Here is an 11,150-nt window from a genome sequence, read left to right on the forward strand (position 1 = left end):
GGGGCCGGGGGGGCTCCCGCCCCTCCCCGCTCCGGCTGCCGGCCCCGGGCGCCGCGGGGAGAGGGCGGCGGCGGCTCCGGCAGCCCCGCACTCGGCGCCCTCGGGCGCGGCGCCGGGGTCCGGCCGGCAGGGAGGGGGACTCGGATGGGGACGGGGTTCTCCTTCTCTCCGTGGCCGGCGACAACTTCGTCCGGCGGCCGGGACGCCTTCCCCGGGACAACGCCGGCCGTCCGACGGGCCGGGCAGGGCTGGGGTAGGCGGAGGGGTCCGTGCCCCAGTACTTACCCCTCGGAGCAGCGGAGAGCCGGTCGCCTCGTTTCTGCTTCGGTTTGATTTTTTTTTTAAAGGAGGGAATATTTTCGACCCCGGCCGAAGTGAGAGGTTGTAGATAAGGCGGCGGTTCTCCGCGGCTCCCCTCGGTGCCCGTCAGTCGGTGTCGGCCCCCGCCCCGCACCTCCCGCGCCGCCCTGCGAGCCCGCACTCCCTGGACCGCGTCTCCCCGTTGTTTGGGCGTGCATCTTCCCCGGAGATCGTATGGACTTGAGAGCTCCTTCTTACAAAGCATACGTCTATCACAATTTCGTAATAATCCACCTGTCTTTATTTTGGTAAAAAGGCATTCATCAGATGCTGCAACACACACGAAATGCACATCTAAAACCTCTTACAAACCGTTTCCTCCCAGGGAAGTTTCTGATGCATTTTTCAACACTCCCTGCTGTCATAACTAAACACTTCCTCACAGCTCGAATTATGCTTTTAAAACTTCATGCTGCACAAGAACACAGAAGCGCAGCAGCAGTGTTTGCAAATTACTGAATTCTCCACGGCTCTCTGATTAAAATGTAGAGATCGAATGACGTTCTTACTGGCTTCCGAGCTATTTGAGATAAGAAATAGAATGATTCGTCACTGATACTTTGACTTTTTGGTAGGAATAGCATGGCTTGCAGAAATCTGGGATGCATGCACACCAGCCTCCTGGGTTTACACTACTGCTTTCGTTCCTGTTTTATAATCATCCTTCACATTTGCATGAGTATAACAAATGTAGATAATGTGGACACTATGTCTATCTATCATTCATATCTATCCCCAATCAATTTGTTATTCGAAAGGACACACACAGATAGGACATCGAAGGGATGTAATGTAAGCTGAAATTCATGAGAAAGTGAGGGTGACACCTGGCCAGGCACTGAACGTCTAAATGAAGAAACATCTGTGTAGCAGAGAGCTAATTAGAGCTAGCATGTTTAGTGGAGGAGTGGAAGGGTTGTTATGTGATTAATGAAATAATATGGAGGAATGGAGTGAGCATAAACAGTTCGATATATTCAAATCAAGAGCATCTCAGACACAAAATTACAGTTGCTAGTTTTATGCTGATGCAGTTTATCTAGAGGACAATCACCTAAACTGTGTCTCTCCAGTGACTGAGCACACCATTGTTTTCTCATTTCCAGTACAATTCTATTTACAGAGATAATTCGTTCAAATAATGCAAACATGTGTACCAAAGCAACATACCAAGAAGACATTGCTTGTTCTCATTTGAAAGTCAGCAATCATTTGGAAAAGTTAATTCTAAGCTTGCCACTCCTAGATATGCTATGATACCATGTCAGGATTCTCAAAAACTTATTGGGGCAGAACCTAGAAACTGAGGGTTACAAATGGATGTGTTTAATTGGCATTCTTTATATCCAAATATATTAAAATATTTTAAAAGTACTGTTTTTCCCTTTATATTACCTTTCATCCAAAAATACTACCTTTAGTTAACTTGTATGTTGTATTCAGAGCCTGTAGAGGATACTTGATAGTTGATGGCTATAAGACCTTAGTAAAGGCAGCAATAAGAATAGCTGAACATAATTGCAGCAGTTTAGGAAGGAGCACAAACAGTAAGCACCAGGGAGGTATCCCGATGAACTCTGTGGGGATCTTCCACCTCTTTAATTGTGTTCCTGAAAGCTGATAACTGTGTGTTTCTCTACGCTTGGTAACAAATATTTACTGCCTTTACTCCTATCACGGTTGATGTAGCAACAATATGAGACACATGGTGATTTGATAACAAATTGCAACAACTACATTTTCCCCTCAGAACCATTGTAATGTTTTCAGGTGCCACAGAACAGGCTCGGAGGTCATGAGCCAGATACATCGGGTGTGATATCAAATAATGCAGCAGCATTTTCTGTTAGCTTCATGTGTAGATTATTTTAGATGGAATGGTAAAAGATAATGAAGGCACTACATACAAACCAACTGCTATTTATTAAATTGTTGCTTCTTGATAAGCAAAGCAGAATGTTCTTCCTCTGGAAATTGGAAGAACCCAGTCAAATAACCACTCCATTTGTGGGGACAAACTGTCTACAGAGATAGTCTTTTCAGCTGAACACCTTAGCACTGGTTATTATAAAAATTGTCACATTTGATTTGAGGCCTCAGGTGCAACTCTGAAACAAAGGATGAGTTTCTAACTTGTGATGGATGGTACCAATCACTGTGTGACTCAGGCTGTTCCTATGGTTTCACACATAGCATGCAGCACAGTGCATATTCTGGGTAGTATCAGAGTGTGTGGGCAGGCATTCCTCTTTAGGATCTGGTCCAGAATTGTTCGTTTGCAGTAGTTTATGGCTTGGCTCATCTATTATGGTGTTGTGATTGCTGCCCCCATTCTCCAAAGATTTTTTTCAGAGATGTGTCAGGACTTGGCATCCAATTTTTCATTTGTTTTCAAAAAAAGCTACCTCTACTTCAGTTTCTTGTGCTTCTTACCAGCGGAGGATGCCTGACTCTGGCAGGAGAATGCTTGACACAGTCCTAGAAAGCAGCCTGTGTGTGCAAGTGTGGATATGCACACACATACAAAGAAACCCCATCCCTAAGAACATTCTCTACAGGCCCACAGAGGCTTGTTTCAAACAGGAGCACACAGCAGATGCTGTCTGGATGCAGTCACAAAGGGTTGTGTAATGCTAGCCAGCAACTGTGTGCCCTGGCTCCTTTCTTCTTCATTGCTTTCAGTCTTTCCAGTATGTGTAGAAAAGGATAGATGTGGCAGCAGAGTCTCCTTAGCTGTGCAATAGATGTACTGTTCCCCAGTCTTAAAACAATTCAGCTCTTCTTGCTTTTCTCTCCCTCCTGACTCGGGGTCACCCACCCATCAGGCAGCTCTCTCTGGACACTTCTGCTGCAACCCAGCACTCCCATCCAGCCTCTCAGCTGGACATGCCTAGGAGGGGACAAGCTGGCCAAGCCTTTTGCTTGCTCCATTTAAATTTCCCCAGTTTCTGAACATCAGGATTCACTAAAGCTAAGTACATTAAAAACTGTGCTGTTTTGGGTTTTTTTTTTTTTCCAATTATTGGAAAGTTGGTATGAGTTATAAGATAGCATTTGAAATAAAGCTATTAAAATTTATTGTTTCATAGATTCTGCAGCTGATAGAACTATTACAGTCCCGTGGGAAGCAGAGGCAAAATCAGTTGGATAAACATAAAAATGTGCAATTATTTTCAACTAGTGGATAAAACACTGCAGAGAAATAGTTTCTATTTCACATTGCTGTAATTGAATAGATTAAACCGAAGGATGGTTAATTTCTTTGGGCTGTTTCATGTTTTTATTTCAAAAGCAGTGACTGGTGGTGACTGGAGGTGAGTAATTATCTCTGGCATGCAAAGGGGGCTCATCAACTTGGTTTCTGTGATGGGTAAATCCAGATGCCAGGTGACTCAAATCACAGCAGGCAAAAGCATAGCCTGCCTGTCTGAATGAAATATAGGCAGTGTAGTTTCTAGTGTTTGCAGTTACACCTTTTGGCATCGCTCAGTCAATCAAAATGTGTAATTAGCCAAAAAAAAGGCATTGAGGCTGCATCCCATGGGAGTGTCAGAGAACATCCACTGTGTACTGCACACTCAGGGGCACAAGCCTGATCTCAGTGGACTCACTGTGTTTCCAGGGATTCAAATGAGAACAGATTTATTACACGTTAGTTAAGGCTCAAAAGACCAATGTGTAAGCCAGGTATCCTACAGAGAAAGTGATGTTCTGCCATCTGACAGGCACAGATCACCACCCTAAGTGTCCGCACAGAGGTATCTTGCCATCAGCAAGGGGTAAAAAAATGAATCCCCAGCACAGGATATGTCAAAAGCATAATTTCTTCTGTCCATTTCTGCTCCTTTAGACTTATTTCAGCCTCATTAGACCTCCTAACAGTTTTTCTAAGAAAGCACATTTTCCTATACTATCCAGATATGGAAGCCCCTGAGAAGTTTAATCATCCAACTCAGAAGACGAAGCCCCAAGCCCTCACACAGGACGCTGTGTGTCAGAAAACACAGGCAGTGGAGACTGGGCTGGACTTGCTCATATAACATATACAGTGTCCCTGCTGCTCCAGAAACAGGAAACCAGCTGGCCAAGATGAAAATGAGGAGTGAGATTGAATGTTTATCTATGCAAGTAGGCCATTTTGAAATAATTTTCTCTGTTCTTTGTTCCTTTTCCTAATAAGCCAACTTGTTTATCACTATAGTAACCAGTGACAGATTCCTGGAAAAAAGAGCTGCAAATGCCCATTTGGACCTCTGTGGTCATGGGTGGTTGGTATGAGCAAGGTGTCACACCTGCCTCCCAGAGCTCTGAAATGCCATGTAGGGAAAGAGCAGGGTGAGGCAGGCATGACATGGTGTGACACAGTGTGAGGTGGATGTGCAGAGTGAACAGGGCTAAGCACAGCTTGATGGAAGCCATCACAAAACTAAATATTTTTGTTTTAGATGAAAATAAACCTGTTATACACAAGGCGAAGTAAGTTTGAAGTGCAGAGCTGAGTCCAGAATGGAAAAGATTTAATTATCCTTCTGTGACATGGGCTTTGGTGATGAGGACTGGAAGAGGCAGGAAATGGATGTACAAGCAACCTGCTCTGAGGAGGTCCTGCAGGCACAGGTATGGATAGAAATCAATGCTCTCACCAAACATCTGCTGACAGCAAACACATCTGAAACCTGTGCCAGTGACCTTCTTGTTGGCACTGAGCCACATTCCAGGTGACATCTTAGCACAGGGGGTCCGATGCTGGTCAGCACCGGGGTGCCGCGACCTTCCTAGAGAGAGCGTCCTGCAAAGAACAGCTCTTCCAGGGGCGGTGGCAGGCCTCCCTGGGCAGCAGGGGATTTCAGCAGGTGTAGCAACTTCTCTGCTACAAGTGATATCAGCTCATGTGATTCAGCTCTTTGTGAAATCAGCCAAGGTGAACTTGGGGACAGAGAGACAGGAGCCTCGTATGGCAATTCCACAGAGGTGGCTTTTATAGTCCAGCCGCCCCCATGAAGGGAAGGCCAGGGACAAAATCTCCCTGCTCAGGGGCAGAAACAGGGGCTTTTTATGAGAAAAGCAAGGGGTGGGGTAGAAACCAACTAGCCAACTGGGTACAGGCTGTCACCATAAAGAAACAAGGCATGCTGGGGGTGGTTCATTTTGTCACCATGACCCAGAGGAAGGTTGCTTATCTCTGGGGAAGGTCTTTTTGCCCTCAGGCCTCTCTCCTCCAAGGGAGTGCAGAGGGCTCTTGTGCCAAGGGCTCACAGCCCTCCACAACATCTCACAACTACAGCATTTGTTCGAGTGGCAAAGGTTCATGGGGCTGAGCAAAACATGATGTCCAGAGACAACCCTCAGGGGCAATATAGTTACACAAAAATTAAAGTGTTTATTTGCTTTTCAACCTAGACAAATTCATGCAGAACCCATCCCCTCAATGTCCCTCCCTGTTCTCCCCACCAGCTTACAAGAATATTAGCAGAAATGCAAACTCTTAATCTTCTTTTAAATTGGCCTTTTTGGATAATATTAAAGAGGACCATTCTCATGCTGTTTGCCAGCCCTCCCCTGTGTTCACATAACTTGTATCAGAAGCCCCTGATCTCTCCTTGTGCGTGGGTACCTACTCAGTTTGCTTATATTTTGAGGAGGCCCTGGGTATAAAGAGATGAAAGTTAAAAGCTGCATGGTTGAAAAAGGCTACTTGACCCTTGGTCTTCATATGAAGAGAGTTGAATGTTTTATTCCATCTTTTGTTTGTCATGTAATGTTATATTAATGAGGTAATGTTGTTGTAGCACCAGTGTCCTAGCAAAAGTCAAGTGAGCTTGTAAGGAGATGTATCTTTTAGTAGACTACATGATACAGTAAAAAAGAACCCAAGCAGATGAGTGTTGAGGCATACAAATTTTTCTTTGGGTCTCAAAGAGCAACTTACTGAAATGCCCTCAAAAGAGGAACAGTTTCAGGATACTCTATGGAGCTCTTCATGAAGAACATGTTTTCTTTCACCATTATGTGATTTTTTTCTGAGGACCTCAAGTTGATGATTTGTATCTTGGTTTGGTTTGGCTTGGTTTAGCTTGGTTTTTGTCCTTGAGAAGTCAAAGATTCTGCTCCAGATTCTCTTGAAATCATAAAGGAACCTCACGCATCTTTATGTTTCAGACCTACTTGAGGCTTTATTGACAGAATGAATAGTTTTGGCAGAACCAAGCATGGACTTAAATCAGCGCTGCTAGATGCAAGCAAACTTCTCAGCAAGCATGATCCTGCCTACCTGAACACTAAATCAGCGCTGCATGAGTCTGTTATCTTCTATCTCACTGTTCAAAACCGGATCTGGGCTGACAGCAGTAGCACTGAGACAGCTTGCAATCACCATGGTAAGTGGGTATTATATGACAAGGCTCTCAAGCTCTCTTTCAAGGCAGCCAGGTGACACCTCATATTGTGAACCCGCAGATAGGAAAGTTTCTTGTCTTGGCGAGATTTGATAACATAATATTTAATTCTGGGTTGGCCCTTACCATGCAGAAAAAACTGGCTGACACTGCTCTGTTTTTTATAGAGATGTATTTTGAAAATGAATATTGAGGACGTACCTTTGAGATGATAAGTGGTTTATGGCAACTCTGAGTGATTTATGGCACTGTAGTGTTTGAGCAGTTGGAAACTGTCACATCTTTTCAAAGACCTAGAGCGTACACCCGCCTCCCCACACCTCCATGAAGTTTGGGGAGCTAGATGGCAAAACTCAGATATCTCTTTACCATATACTCTTATATGTGTTTTATAAGTAATTGTATCAGATCCTGGGAGACATTAGGCAGCAACATGCAAAAGGCACATACGAAGGTGTGATCTCTGTCCAATAACCCTACAGTCCCAAAACAGCTGAGGATTTACTATGGCTAGGGAAAAGCAGGCACCTTTCAAATCATCTCCATCAAGCTCACATTTTTCTCCTCTAGACAGGCTTGCCTGTACAGATCCAATACCTAAAAGAAAGAGGAGTTTGCTGCCTCCTGGTGCAGACTGTGAATGGTGATGCTTCTAAGGTAGTGATGATGCCATCCTTGTCATGGATAAGACAGGCTGTGAAAAAAGAGTCACACTATATCAACACCAAGCAGAAACTTATGGGCTGGGAGTGTTACTTGAAACTCTGCCTCTTTTTTCCTCTCAAATACTCTAGATGAAAAAGAAGGGACAGCTGGTCTTAGTCAGCACCCAGTTGGCCTGCATGCCTTGTCAATATGTCTGTGGATTACTGCTGCCTTTCCATCTGTTCATGGCATCTTCTCCCACACCGAAATTCTCATTGAACCCTAGCAGTGGCCACAACACCATAAATACAAAAGTTACGCAGTACCCTTGCACTGAGCTCGCACACTCAGCTCGAGATCAGCTGGGTGTAGCGGCACTGAGGAATGGGCTCTGTGTTGGTGGTATTTGTAGCACTGCCACCAAGCCACAGAGATAATATATTGCTCCTTCCCTGTTCATTCACCTTCCCAGTATTTCTTCTCTGTCCCAGCAGAATGTCCCTGGAGCCTTCCTGCTTGTCAAGCACAGCACACTGCTCTGCACTTGAAAGCATATGGCCAACAAAACAAAGAGCTTGCAGCTGGAATTTGAATGTGGCACAAACTGAATTGCTTTAAAAATCAAGGTATGTGCTAGGAAGAAACAAACTGTAAAGATGCCAGACACAAAAGGAAATGTAGACCAACCACTGGTCTCAAGCCAGGAGCAATCATCTTAACTTCCCATGATGAAAATCCATCCATCTCCTGATGCAGTACTTAACTGCATGGTAAGAAAGTTCTCTTGATATTTAACATAAGCCTTACTGCTACTGTATGTTCATAGGTTACTGTCTCCTTGCAAATGGAAAATAGCTGACCACTTTCCTGTTTATAGCAACATTTTAGATAACTAGCACAAATATCTCCCCTTCATATCTGCTTTTCTACAAAAACCTTTTTTTTTTTGTTAGAAATTATTTTTTTTAATTCGTAGTAAATGAAGGTCTTTTCACTGCCTCTGTGTATTTCTTAAAACATGGACTCCAATACAAGAAATATTGCTCTGATCAAGATCTTATCAGTGCCATGTGAAGGACATTGTTTGGCATCCATGCCTTCCATATGATACTCGGAAGAGTTAGATTCTTTTTGTTATCTGTTATAGGCCCATTTCTATGGTACTCTTTCATAGCCAGGTGTTCTGTACATAATCCTATTCCTTTCTAAGGTGATCATATGGTTGTGTTTCTCAGGATTGTTCTTGCTCATGCACTTTTTCCTTAGATTTTTGCCCTTTCCTCATAAAGTCACAAAATGTTCAGTGATTTCTGGGATTTTGTCATAGGAAAAGCAGTTTGAGGAATTTCAGTTCATCCAAGTATTCCTTAAAAGATTCTTTTCCTATTCCTAGCCTATTCTTTTGTTACTAATTTTAAAGATTGTTAACCGATAGGCCAATAGATCATAGTTAATATCTTTAGGAAAGATTAATTCAGTCCTCCTTAGGCATGATTTTTGACAATCTATCCTTAATATTTGTGTTAATTTAATGGAATTATAAAAGTTTTCCAAATTTCTCTTTTCAGTACCTGAAAACTATGGAAAACAAGTCACCACCTTTCTCCTCCTCACTATGTTCTGATTTTGAAAACTTGTTGTAAGCTGACTGTCACTCTGAAATATGATCAACAAATTCCCCATGGGATCATCACAGAAGGTGTGGTGGAACATTTTTCATGAAAAGCTGGGATAAAATACAGCAGCAGAGACACTTTCTGTAGGCTGCTGGTAGGCTCATACACTCACTTCCCTGGTGATTTAATTTGCCTTTGTGCTTGCAGTTGATGCATGAGTGCAGGAAAAGCGGGACTAATACTTTGGTCAGGATGAAGAAATGCTCATTGGATGAAAGAGCAGATCAGAGATGGGAGAGCAGTCACAATCTCCCAAATCTGTGGTACCTGGGATGTAATGTAGGAGGAAATTCCTGCACAGTTCCCCCCAAAAGAGCTGCTGAAGTCCTGTGACAGTTTAGTGATGTAGATTCTGGCTTTCCAAGGGTGAGAGGACATGTTCTGGAAGCTGTGGGCAGTCATAGGTCAGGTAAACATGAAAAGGCTCAGGATAGCTTCAGAGGGCAGGGAATGGGAGGAAAAGGCTCTTCTTCATCACAAGGAAAAGGATGAGGACATGCTATTATTCCCAGGAGTTATTTTTCCAAGGACAATTTTCCCTCAGGCACTTTTGTTTTGTTAATAAGGATGCAGCCAAGCTAAGCAATTTTCTCTAAGTCATCATGTGCACTTCCTTCTCAAACCATGTCCATGGCAAATTATGTGTAATTGGTCTGTAAGGCTCTCTGTGTCCTGCTTAATCTGCTGTTTACTGATATGGTCTTTATCAAAACTGACAAATTTTTTCATGATGATTTTGTCACCTCTCACAGAATGTAAACAGTGATTATGTAAACAGCTTACACTCCCATGCACCATGTTCAAACACTTTGATTTCTTATCTTTTTAAGTGTGAGGACTGTATACAGAAATGTGGTAGCACTTACTGCAATTTATTGGGGCTGGATGAAAACACAATCCTGTGTTAGGGATGGGCCACCCCTGCTGTGCTCTGCAGGGTTTGCACGTAGGGCTGTAACTTTAGATGGCACTCGGGGCATATTGTCAGACAGATCAGTCCCTCCTTCAGGGCCCAGGTCTGTGCCACATATTGGTATGCTAGGGGACTTCTCTGATAAGCACAAGAAGCAGGACCCAAATAAAAATATACCCTCATCCAACCCCATGTGCCAGTGTAATGATACCAAAGCTTTCAGAGATATGAAGTCCCAAAGCATGAAAATTAGGTATTTCCACACAGATTTCTTGCCCTGCAGCTTGAAATTCAGTATATATCACTGAGATACTGTCAGAGACTGAAATATTATAGTTTATGACTTAAACATTTTCATGAAGGACTTTTAAAACTGTATTACAAAAACTGCAGAGAAGACTACCACACCACCCTGACTGAGGCCTTACACCGCTCGCTGATGAAGATAAGATAAAGTAACAGCTCAGGGCTGGGGATATTCAAGGAGCACAGGCTTAACACCTCCAAGGTGGAGACCGCAGCCCCAGGGCTATCAGCTGCCAGGCTTGCACAGACCCCCTACACCAAAAAAAACTGGGGGGAGGAGAGCCTTTGGGTGTCTTGGAAAAGCCTCTGGTCAGAGGGTCAGTGACCGCCCATCCTCCACTGTGCAGAGGAGCCCAGCTGAGGGGTCCTCACACGGGGCAGGGGGGGGAAGCTTATCCGCAGCAGAAGGGGTGACACTGCCCATCAAAGGGGCCTCCCTCAAAGGGGTCCCCAGACCCTGCACCAGAGCACCAGAGAGGATGCAACAGACCCTCAGTGTTGCAAGGGACAGTGTGTCAAGCTGGCCCCTGCAAGAGAGGCACGTGGGCATTCCCACCTGGCCCAAAGCGTGTATTAATCCGTGGGATTCTGTATTCTTTGGTGTGTGGTGTGATTGGCCACAGCAGTGACAGGGGATCCTCACCACCAGCAGACCAGATGGAGGGGAACAACGAGACATCATTGGGACCCTTGGATGGATGATGTGCTTCCATCTAACCCCTGTCACCTGTTCCTGTCCCCCCACGCACACTTCTTTTTCTATTTCTTTCTTTCTTTCTTTCTTTCTTTCTTTCTTTCTTTCTTTCTTTCTTTCTTTCTTTCTTTCTTTCTTTCTTTCTTTCTTTCTTTCTTTCT

The 11,150-nt window shown here is 44.1% G+C and overlaps 1 protein-coding gene and 1 long non-coding RNA gene across 2 annotated transcripts in view; one reads left to right on the forward strand and one right to left on the reverse strand.

The window, feature by feature from the left end:
• B3GAT2 (beta-1,3-glucuronyltransferase 2) overlaps positions 1–491 on the reverse strand; it is an 18,942-nt gene extending 18,451 nt beyond the window's left edge. Inside the window, exon 1 of the mRNA XM_042017388.1 lies at positions 286–491. The gene's annotated coding sequence lies outside the window, so the exon portion shown is untranslated. The remainder of the gene's footprint in view (positions 1–285) is intronic.
• The window catches only part of LOC121659373, a 15,433-nt gene extending 7,118 nt beyond the window's left edge, over positions 1–8,315 (forward strand). The window contains exons 2-3 of the long non-coding RNA XR_006014301.1: positions 6,520–6,737; positions 7,895–8,315. This is a non-coding gene — a long non-coding RNA (uncharacterized LOC121659373). The remainder of the gene's footprint in view (positions 1–6,519; positions 6,738–7,894) is intronic.
• The last annotated feature ends 2,835 nt before the right edge of the window (positions 8,316–11,150 follow it).

This window comes from Corvus kubaryi, unplaced genomic scaffold (assembly GCF_017639235.1).
Source record: "Corvus kubaryi isolate FWS band 111438036 unplaced genomic scaffold, C.kubaryi_AGA036_p1.0 split3-73, whole genome shotgun sequence".
In the NCBI taxonomy this organism is placed as follows: Eukaryota; Metazoa; Chordata; class Aves; order Passeriformes; family Corvidae; genus Corvus; species Corvus kubaryi.